Genomic DNA, 10,229 nt, shown 5'->3' on the forward strand with positions numbered 1-10,229 from the left:
CTGGCCTGGGCCCCGGGCGCGGCTGGCGGTGGGGTCTCTCCGCGGCTCCGGGTGCCCCCCTCGGGCTCTTGGCGCCTCGGGCTGCGCCGCGCCTGCCCGCCGTCATTTTGCCGCCTTCCCTTGTCCCCCCTGCCTGTTTCTCTCTGCCAGGGTCGCCGGGTGTACGAGAGCCATCCGAATTGTACTGTAACGTCAACCCTCGTAAGATAATAATAGGAGAAGTGCTCAAAACGTAGCGCAGTTTTTGAGGCAGGTCTTTGGCGCAGCGGATGCAAAACCCAGGTCACTTTCAGGGAGCCTTAACTGACTTTATTTTGTTTTGCTTTTTTTAATTCAATATATTTCATGTTCTAGGTCAAAGCACCCAAATCAGTTCCGAATCATATCGGTTGAGCAGAGCTCAATCAGTCCAAAAGCCTTATTGATGGACCAGGCAGGACTCAATCATTCTGAATGCTGTGTACAACTGGTGAACATCCTCCTTCCCAGACCAATTACTCTGGGACTTAAGATGCTCCCAAACCCATTGGCAGGTATCCTACGTGTAGGTCCAAGCAAGCTCAGAGGTCTTGGGGTTTGGATGCCCCCATCATACTTGATTTGATTCAAAAGGCTGAGAAATGATTTTTGGGTTTGTGGTCAACCCTTTCTTATGACTGCTTGCTTCAAAACAAGGAGATGTTTCAACTTTGACTCCGTTCTCACTCACTCCCTGGCAAGTTACAGGAAGCAGTATAAAGTAAATAAAAAACATTTGCTTACTTATTTGCATATTTTTTCAGTGTACAATAGTTTTTCAGCAAATGCAATAATTTTGAGCTTCCGACAGGATAATTTCATGTTTAAGACCTGGCAACACTGCTCTCTGCAGAATAAGCAATGTCTCAAGCCTGGTAGCCCTTTCTGCTAGACCCTCACCCCATTCTTCTGCTGCCCTTTGCGAACTGTCAGGGTTGGTTGAAAGGGGTCCATTCAAATAGCTTGGGCACCAAAGCCTGGTTTTTAATTCAGTTTCTGGCATTCTTCATCTGACCCTCTCAAAAGAACTTGATGAAGTTATATAGAACCTTCTGACTAATTTTTCTCTGTTAATGGGGAAGCTGAGGCACAGAAGTTAAGCATTTAGTTTGTTGTCGCACAGTAAATTGGTGGAAATATAGCTTAGGTCACTTGAGCTGCATGTCCTAAATGCACGGGTACCGTTTTGTACTGCTCTGCCTATTTGTTGGAGCAGACGTTCCATTTTTTAAAAACCTAATTGTCCTGGCACGTTAAATTGAAAGAAATATCGTTATCAAAGATGCCCAAGACTCTGCCCAGCACAAAGTCCATCTATGATCAAAGCCTTATTCAGAAATTAGGACCAAAATGTTTCCATCTTTTTAAAAAAAATTAACTTTCTTGGGAAACATCTGTTCTTTGAACAAAGATGCATAGGTCTGTCCCACAACCCAAACACTGCTGCACAGTGAAAGTGATTTAATTGGCATTTACTCCATGTCCTGGGAAATACTGAAAAGCAAACAAACACGATAACTGTGAAGTTATTTTTGTTTTTTGAGTTTTAGTTAACAAAAGTGGCATTCATACCATGGGTAAGTTTGTTTCTGAGATCTGGTCTTTAACCTATTCAGTATAGCAGATGATGTTGCTCATTATTGTATTACAGAAGCAGCTTGAGGCTCCAGCTGAAATAAGTAAATGTCTGTCCTGCCCCAAGGAGTCTGCAGTCTGAATGGACAAGAGAAGTAATTTGATGGGGAAGTGGGAAAATATAAGCTACAAAATATAAGCTACAAGCAGAGTGGAAAGCACGATGGTTTGTATAATGGGACAGCAGGAGTGTAGCAGGGCAACTCCATGCCCAGGGCACCATTGGCTGCTGTGGTGATGATCATGGCAGCTCTTGCTGCGGTTGTGGCTATTTTATGCCCCACTCTACAAAGGCAGCATCTAGGACTGTTGCCCCTGGTCTCTTCCGCTTCAGTCCCCATTATAGGGAAGAAGGGAAAGGGCCCTCTAAAGAGGAACCAGGGTGGAGGCCACATCTTTAAGAGCAGTATAAAGGAAGGGCTTAGCAGCAGGGGAGACAGAAGGTTCTGGCTGGACCAGGAAGAATGGAAACCCAGGAAAACTGACTAGGATAAGCGTTAGGAAAACAGGAGGAGGCCTCACAGGCCCAAAATAGAGGCTAGAGGTTCTATTAGGGTTCTAGAGGCTAGGCTAGATGCATCAAAGGGCAGGGACTAGTCTGGGGAAGAAGAACCCAGAGGCCTTACCTGGGAGGTGTCATAGCTGAGAATGTGACATACCAGGGGAGCCAGTAAAGCTGTAAACCCTGTCAGCTGGACTCTCATTTCCTTCTACCTGCACACTCTGTAAAGTCAAGATGTGGTTTGGTGAGATTAGTAAGGACATGATGTCATAGTTTCATAGTTGGTAGGGTCAGAAGGGACCTAAGCAGATTATCAAGTCTGACCCCCTGCCATGGGCAGGAAAGAATGCTGGGGTCAGACAACCCTGGCAAGGTGTCTATCCAGCCTCCTTTTGAAGACCCCCAGGATAGGAGTGAGCACCACTTCCCTTGGAAGTTGGTTCCAGATCCTAGCCGCCCTGACTGTGAAGTAGTGCCTCCTGATATCTAGCCTGAATCTACTCTCTGTCAACTTATGGCCATTATTCCTTGTTACTCTCAGTAGTGCTCGGGGGAACAGGGACTCTCCCATTGCTTGCCGGTCTCCCTTGGCCAGTTCATAGATGGCCACCAGATGCCCTCTCAGCCTTCTCTTGTGGAGGCTGAACAGGTTCAGGTCTCGTAGCCTCTCCTTGTAGGGCCTGCCTTGCTGCCCCCTGATCATGCAAGTGGCCCTCCTCTGGACCCTCTTGATGTTGTCCACATCCCTCCTGAAGTGCGGCGCCCAGAACTAGGCGCAGTACTACAACTACAGCCTGACCAATGTCATATAGAGGGGGAGGATCACCTCCTTGGACCTGCTCGTGATGCATCTGTGGATGCAAGGTGTGATTAGCCTTCCCGACTGCGTCCCCACATTGGCAGCCCATGCTCATCTTGGAGTCTATAATGACTCCAAGATCCTTTTCTGCCTCTGTGGTGATGAGAAGGGAGTTCCCCAGCCTCTAGGTATGCTGCTGGTTCTTTCTCTCTAGGCGCAGCACCCTGCACTTGTCAGTATTGAATCCCATCTTATTCTCATCCATCCACTCCTGTAACCTGTCCAGATCCAATTGCAGCCTATTCTTCCCTTCTAGCGTTCCCACTTCTCCCCACATCTTAGTGTCATCTGTGAATTTGAACAAGGTGCTTTTCACCCCCTCGTCTAAGTCGCTGATGAAGATGTTGAACAGTACAGACCCGAGGACCGAGCCCTGGGGGACCCCACTGCCGACATCCCTCCAGGTTGAAAATGACCCATCCACCACCACTCTCTGGGTGCCAGTTAGCGACCCACTTGACAGTGTAGGTATCGACGCCACAGTCCCCTAGTTTTTTAATGAGAATGGAGTGAGAGACAGTGTTGAAGGCCTTCCTGAAGTCCAGAAAGACTATGTCCACAGCTACCCCTGCATCTAAGGATTTTGTGACCTGGTCATAGAACGCCACCAGGTTGGTCTGACAGGACCTGCCTCTAATGAACCCATGTTGGTTGCCCCTAAGCATAACTATAATTTCCAGGGTCCTCCTTCCTCCCTTTTTTGAAAATGGGGACCACATTGTCCCTTTTCCAGTCCTCTGGCACCTGGCCAGAGCACCACGAGTGCTCGTAAAGCTGTGCCAAGTGTCCCACAATGACCTCTGCTAATTCCCTCAGCACTCTGGGGTGGAGGTTGTCAGTACCTGCTGATTTGAACATGTCCAGTCCCACCAGAAGTTCCCTGAATAGTTCCTCTCTGACCCTGGGCCTGGCTGTGCCTCCCCTGGGACCATCAGGGATCCTGGTGAGGGGGTTGACCTGGTCCCTGCTCAGAAAAATGGAGGCAAAGAAATTGTTAAAGAGGTTAGCTTTGTTGTCTGGTGAGACCACCAGATTTCCTAGTGTGTCCTGCAGAGGCCCCACGTTACCCGGAACCTTCTTTTAACCCCCTATGAATTTAAAAAAGGATTTCTTGTTATCCTTGATCCGGGTTGCTAGTCCCAGTTCCATCTCCACCTTGGCCTTCCTAACAGCCCCCCTACAATCCCAAGCAATGGAGGTATAATCCTTTTTGGTGATGACCCTTCCCTTCCATTGGGTGTATGCCTCCTTTTTAGCTTTGAGACGTTCCTGGATGCTTTTGGTGAGTCATGGGGGCTTTTGAGCACTCTTGCCCCCTTTGATCCGTGTTGGGATTGCCACCCTTTGGGCTTGGAGGATTGTCTCCTTCAGGAACGACCACACTTCTTGGACTCCCAACTCCCCGCCCCTCCAGGACCTCAGTGCCTCCCCAACTAGTCTCCTTAGCTCAATGAAATCTGCCCTCCTGAAGTCTAGGGCTGCTGTCTTGCTGCAGGCCTTTGCCACCCTGTGCTGGATGGTGAATTCCAGTAGGCGATGATTGCTAACGCCCAGGTTATCGAGCACCTGTAGTCCCCTCACCAGGTCGTCGCTTGTGGCCAGGACCAGGTCTATCAAGGCATTTTCCCTGGTGTGATTGTGCACCTCCTGGGTTAGATGGAGGTCCAGGCTAGGAACCTGCGTGAGCAGTCAGACCTGGCTGACTGCTCTTCCCAGTAGATGTCCGGATAGTTTAGGTCACCATGATGACCACATCCTTTGACTTAACTGCCTCCGTGAGCTGACCTGAGAATTCCTGGTCTAGCTCTTCCCCCTGGTAGGGTGGTCTCTAGTAGACCCCCACCGTTAAGTCCCTTTCCCCCCAACCCCCTTGTATTCTGACCCAGAGCACTTCAGTCTGCCCCTCTTCAGGCCCAGTGCTGCTCGTTGAGGATGTGAATTGTTCTTTGACATAGAGCGCCCCACTCCGGCCTTTCCTCCCTGTTTTATCCCTCCTATACAGCCTATAGCCCTTGATGTTCACTGCCCAGTTGTGTGTTGGATCCCACCATGTTTCTGTGAGCCCCACTATGTCTGGGTTTGTGTTAGCTAGCAGGAGGTCAGGGGCTGGTTGGGCAGAGCAGGGAGCACAGGTAGCAGAAGGCCTGGAACAAGGGGAAAGTGCAATCTCCATTTTGCAAATGTTCTGCTGTTTCCAGGGTTTCTTTGTGCGAAGTTAAAAGTTTGTTGGGGGACTGGGGGTTTGTTGGGACAAACTGGCTAACCTGAAAGGCAGTGGAAGTGTGGAAAGATGAGAGGAGGGGAACATGGAGTACAGGTTCATAAGGCTGGCATGAAAAATCTGTGTAGGAGTGTCTTGAACAAACAGCCATTTTGCACAGGGGAGCACAAGTAAAACACTGATGATCTCATCAGTGTCCAAAAAATACAATGTCAGTGCATATAGTTTTAATGTGCACACACTCCGTCTAAGTTGTATTGACTATTCATTTCAGACAGCTGGTTAAAAGAGCCAGGGTGGGCAATTATTTGGGCCTGAGGGCCACTTAGGGAGTTTTGGTGAGCACCTCATCCCCCCAATAGCTCACCCAAACTCAAGTGGCTCTGCTCCACACTTGGCTGGGCAGCTGGTATAGGGTTATAGGTGGGAAGGGAACAGCATCTGGGAGTTGGATGGGCAGCTGGGCCTGCAATCACAGGCTGTCACAGTGCAGGGCTGGGGCCTGGGGCAGAGCCTTGATTTCCTCCCTGCACGCCCCTGCAATGGGTGCTGGTTCTGTGGGTAGGGTGTGCAGGGAGTGGATCGTGGCCTTGCCCTGGGCACTGACCCTGTGCTGTGACCGCCCCATGATCCTGGCCCCACCCGCCTGTCCTGCTTCCTGCCTGCCCGCGGCCTCATACCATCCGCCAGTGGTGGGTGTGGGGTGGATAGGCCAGGGTGCCTAGGCAGCAGGGCTGAGTCGGTGGCAGCAGCAGCTGGAAGGAGCCACTGCTGGGAAGCAAGTCCAGCGGTTGCACTGCCTCAGCCCTGCTATGTTCCTGGAGGCAGCAGGACTGGCTGCATGTGCCATGGTCTGGGCTGTTTCCCTGTGCCTGGGCCCAGTGGGACCAAGGGACCCACCGTGGGGCAGACAAAATCCCTTGGCAGGCTGGATTTGGCCTGCTGGCCATATTTTGCCCACCCTTGCATTCGAGTGACACTGTTATGAAGCCCCAATCCTATGATGGCTTCTGAGAGACGTGCCCTTACAAAAGACTGTTGATTTGTCTGGGATTCTTTGTGGGTACAGTGCCACTGGGCACAGTTAGCTCTGTGGGGCAGGAACATGCATTTTTACTCACCTCTGCCATTTAATACAGATTTTGATTATTATATCTGAAACAATTTTACTTATTTAAGACAGTAGTCTTACTTATAAGACCAAATTTGCAAATGCATGTACAAAAGTCCATCGTCTCTAGGAGAGTTTATTAATGCTCTGCTAATCCTTTTTTCCCCCTTAAAGTTTGTGGATTATGTATGATATAAAAACTTCTGTCTTAAACAGCTTAACGTTCTCAAGAAAAACATGATCAAAAAAACATTTCCTTCTTGCTGTTAGCTCTCCACACCTTACCTCCTTCTGCTTCCCAATGGATGTCAGTTTCTTTAGTAACTCTTGCTTCCTGAGTCACTTTTTCCTATTCTAATCCAGTTTGCTAAAATATATTCTTAGTTATAGTAAGAGGTGGAAGAAAGACAAGGGGGGGGGCGGAAAGGCTAGTTATTAATGTCTGATTACACCCCATTAAGGATTAAACATCTGGTTTGAATGACACGAGGGAAGGGATTAATACTTTCACCAGAGCCAGTGAAACTATCTCACTGTGGCCTGTTTTCACATTGGACGTTGTGTGTGAATAGTGTCTGGATGTGGTTAGATTTCAAGTGTAGAATGGAAAAACCACGGCAGCTGTGGTTTTCTGAAACTGCTCAACATGGTTCTCGTCTACCCTACACTTGCAATTTAGCTATGTGCAGCTGAATTTCTTATCAGCAACAGGTCGTTTTTCTGATACAGGCCTATGTAAGTTCCTACGTTTTAGTTGTATTTAATGTGCCTTTGTATATGTTTCATGTACTATTATTTTTTTTAATAAGATAAAGGCAGTATCATTAATTCTCAAAACTGCAATGTTGCCCAGAGAGAGGGAAATCTTCTATCTGAGTGAACAGTTAACCTGGAAAAAAGGCAGGCACACTCTTTGAACATAGCAGGTGGGTTTGCATTGATCACTGCCATCTGTCTAAGGCTGAATAAGAAAATTGCCTAGATAAATGTTTGAGGTAATGTCACTGAATTATCTGTTTCATGACAAAAAGGTTTTTGATGGCTAGGAAAGTGAGAGCAAGAGAAGCCTGCTGGATTAATCTAAGCCTCCCAACTTCAAAGATGAATGGAAAATATAACAGAGAGACCAAGTTGAGCATGTCATTCTGTAGTTGGCACAGTCCTGTGTGGAAGTTAGAGGTCAGGAATGACACTGCCCATCTCTATTTGAAATGGTTCTTGTAACTGAGGGAGGGAGGTTTTCCTAGTACTTCACTCTGAAGCTGAAATTGTGTTAGGGAGGGATCCTGCAAGTGGAAGGTTGGTTAAAGGTGATCTGCAAAGGAGTTTTTTTTCCCCAACAATTGTGCTTTGGTCATTTTTGCTGCCTTTTGATATACTGAGGAAACATGAGAAGCCATTAAGTTTCTTTTCTTTGTTTTTTAAATTTGTAATATCAGTAGCAGGAACGGCAAGTTTTTCTCAAGCTGGAGGACTGCAAGGAGGTCTCTGGGATAAATGGGTGAGGAAATGCCTGAGGAAAGAGCATTTGGGCCCGAAAGCTTGCAAAGAAAGATTTTTTTGCTACTATTTAGTTGGTCTAATAGAAGATATTGCCTCTACTCCAAGAGTTTTGTCTGCCTATTGTAAAGTCCAGCACCTCAAATGAAGGGTCATGGGAACTGAATCTTTAACAATGGCGTACTTTATTGAGAGTCTGGGTTGTTGGTTGTAGCCGTGTTGGTTTAAGGACATTGGTAGGCAAGGTTGTTTGGGCAGAGATATGATATCTTTTATTAGACCAACTAAATAGTTGGAAAAAATGTTCTTTGCAAACTTTCGTACACAAAAGCCCTTCTTCAGGCATAGGGAGACTCTGCTCGTGTTATGTGTTGTCGAAGGTAGAAAAGAACGTTTATTGAGAATGTTTTTCATTGACATTAACTCTAGCTTTTATTTACTGCTGTATTTAAACAGTCTGATGAACATTTCTTCCCTTCTCAATTGATCAGATTTCTCTTTCTCATTTCTTGTGATGTCACTATTCCAGTAGTTTTCTAGTTGTAGTTTTCAGCCCTGATTGGACGTTAATTTGTTGTTTTTTCAGCCCTGATTGGACCTTAATTTGTTGCTTGTTTTCACATAAGAATGTGAAAACAAGCAGAATTTACTAATGATATAAAAAAGAAAAATGTTCCTTTATCCCTCCCCCCACACATCCTTTGCTGCAGATTATCTTAAATCTTGTGTGACAGCTTGGAATACTCTGTCAATAGAGGAGCCTGATAAAGATATTCCTTGTGAGCCAAGGAAAATCCAGAAATTCCACAGTTTTCTCTCTGGTAAACTATTTAATTTTTTGGCAGTGTTTATTTTTCCCGGTGACCCATGAACACATGTATGTTTTCAGTTTTTATTTTGATTATGTTTTCTTGTATGTTAACTTTTGTTACATTCTATACATTTTATATTAAGAATACATTCTATCTTATATTAATCACGGACGTAATTTAATGTTATAGTCTCCCTTGCATACAGAGATGCTTTGAAAAGTAGAGGCATATCTATCTTCAGGGATTCCTCTTTTTCCTATGCTGCTTCATATTTATGGAGACATAAAGAATTAATTAAAAAAAATTCTATCTAGCTACTCTAGCTGCAAAAGCTTTCCAAATACAGATCAGTACAGTGTTGTCTTCTTTTCCGTGAGCACTAAAAACCTCTTATAATTGCTCTGAGAAGTGTCATCTTCCACTGTCCATCTCCACAGGGTGTGCACTCAGAAGCCTAATTGTGACAAATTAGTATCAACATTTAATTACTTCACTGCCAATTACATTATCAAGAATGTTCAGTTAATGTGCTATCCATTCTTGCTGGATACAGGGCAGAATGAAAGAGGAGGCGGCGGTTACCCTTGTCCCAGTAATTTAAAAAAAAATAAGATGTACCTTTTTCTGCCTGACTCAGCACCTGAGCCTCTGTCCTTTTCCCTGCTGAAGCCAGCAACTGCCTATTATCATCTTTTTCTCAAGGCTGTCTGCTAGCTGCTTCCTATTCAGTGCTGCACATTGAGAATCTATCGCTGTGAGTGAGAGAGAGAGAGAGAGAGAGAGAGCAGCTGGGGAAAGAGCAATAAGCAAAGCAGGCTGTGCTAAGGGGCTGGAAGAATGGCAGAAGAGCTTGCACTGTAATAAGTCTTCGCTGCTGCAGGCCTTGGGAAATGGGAAGGAACATGACCTGGTGATAAAGTGACAATAAAGCCAGGTGGGAGATTCAAGGGATAGGGGATTATTATGAATTGAGCGATCTACTTGGCACTGTACAGCAGATAAAAGCATTTTTTTTCAGTGGAGTTCACTTATATGTGACAGATTCAGATTTAAAGAAAAGAAAAGGTGCTCTGGGAGACCAAGAGAAGGTGGTGAGGTTTTGTTTTGTGTGTGGGGATTATTTTGGTGACTCAAGTCCCTACATGTTTGTGCATCTTGTGGGAATTTCAAAGACCAGAATCTTGAGCTTGGTTATAACGCAGTACATTTGAACTTAACTGACAGCAACCAAGTTACTTTGCACTGATGTAGCCAGAATCAGACTTTGGCCCTTGACTTCAGACTAGAGGTGTGCCGATATATCAGTCCATATTGGATTGGCCCTAATAAAAGGAAAATTGACATTGTTGACAGTTGGCTTTTTTTGGCTGGTGTAGCTGATAAATGTAATTGATAAATGCCATGTGTATGCATGTAGCCAGGAATGCAGCCTGGCAGGTTGGAGGGCAGCATCTGGCTGGTAAATCTGTGGGGGGGAAGGGGCATGGAGGGGCAGATCAAGGCCTCCATGGTGAGGGAGGAAATGGGGCAGGGGCAGGCACTGCCCAGCTGAGGTGGGGTGCGGGATGGAG

General features: G+C 46.3%; 1 protein-coding gene across 2 annotated transcripts in view; it reads left to right on the top strand.

Moving 5' to 3' along the window:
• Window positions 1–10,229, top strand: part of GSTCD (glutathione S-transferase C-terminal domain containing) — a 164,314-nt gene that overhangs the window by 2,586 nt on the left and 151,499 nt on the right. The window contains exon 1 of one of the 2 annotated variants that reach the window (XM_025208780.1): window positions 18–201. The exons of the other annotated variant lie outside the window; for it this stretch is intronic. The gene's annotated coding sequence lies outside the window, so the exon portion shown is untranslated. Of the gene's footprint in view, window positions 1–17; window positions 202–10,229 lie in introns of those variants that run through there. 2 annotated transcript variants of the gene reach the window in all.

The sequence above is a fragment of the Alligator sinensis genome, unplaced genomic scaffold, assembly GCF_000455745.1.
Source record: "Alligator sinensis unplaced genomic scaffold, ASM45574v1 scaffold1092_1, whole genome shotgun sequence".
In the NCBI taxonomy this organism is placed as follows: Eukaryota; Metazoa; Chordata; order Crocodylia; family Alligatoridae; genus Alligator; species Alligator sinensis.